The sequence below is a fragment of the Monopterus albus genome, unplaced genomic scaffold (assembly GCF_001952655.1).
Source record: "Monopterus albus unplaced genomic scaffold, M_albus_1.0 scaffold105.1, whole genome shotgun sequence".
Lineage (NCBI taxonomy): Eukaryota > Metazoa > Chordata > Actinopteri > Synbranchiformes > Synbranchidae > Monopterus > Monopterus albus.
The window spans coordinates 566908-567569 of record NW_018127985.1 but is presented as its reverse complement, the minus strand read 5'-3'; the positions used below and the strand labels follow the sequence as shown (position 1 = coordinate 567569).

Genomic DNA, 662 nt, shown 5'->3' with positions numbered 1-662 from the left:
TATAAAGATTACAGAACACAATCCGGGTTGTTCCTTCCTCCAGAAACACACACACACACTCTGGCTTTTGGAGAGAGAAGCTCCCGGAAACACAGAACCTAATACATTTATCAGTTTTTGGGCTAACCCCTTACACAGATGAAGTCTGTCCAGCAGACTCCATCTCTTATCTAGAGCTCCACAGGTTTGGAGCAGCTGCGTGTTACCTAGTCATAACAAAATGAGGTAGCTCAATGTGTGTGGATGTTGTTACATGGTGCATAACTAAAACAATCATTCAGACATAAATCTAACACAAGATTAATATAAGAAAACAACTGGTGTCAAGGTACACTTTTCAGAATCAACACTGTCTTCTAACCTTGAAGCAAAGCAGGCTAGAGCAGACTTTGAATCTTACTAAATTGCATTACTAACACATTAATGTCTAATAATTATCTGACTAATTTATTAATTTCTAACAGTATATATTATCCTGTCACCAAGTGTTGAACTGCTGCTGGTTGGGGATGGTGGGGTTACTGCAAAAGTAAATCGTCCACTAATCCAGGACAGGATTGAATCCACATCATCCATCCATCCATTTTCTTCCGCTTATCCGGGACCGGGTCGCGGGGGCAGCAGTCTAAGCAAAGATTCCCAGACTTCTCTCTCTCCAGACA

The 662-nt window shown here is 41.2% G+C and overlaps 1 protein-coding gene across 9 annotated transcripts in view; it reads left to right on the top strand.

The window, feature by feature from the left end:
* Positions 1-662, top strand: part of LOC109965882 (E3 ubiquitin-protein ligase RNF31) — a 28686-nt gene that overhangs the window by 2292 nt on the left and 25732 nt on the right. The window lies entirely within an intron of this gene.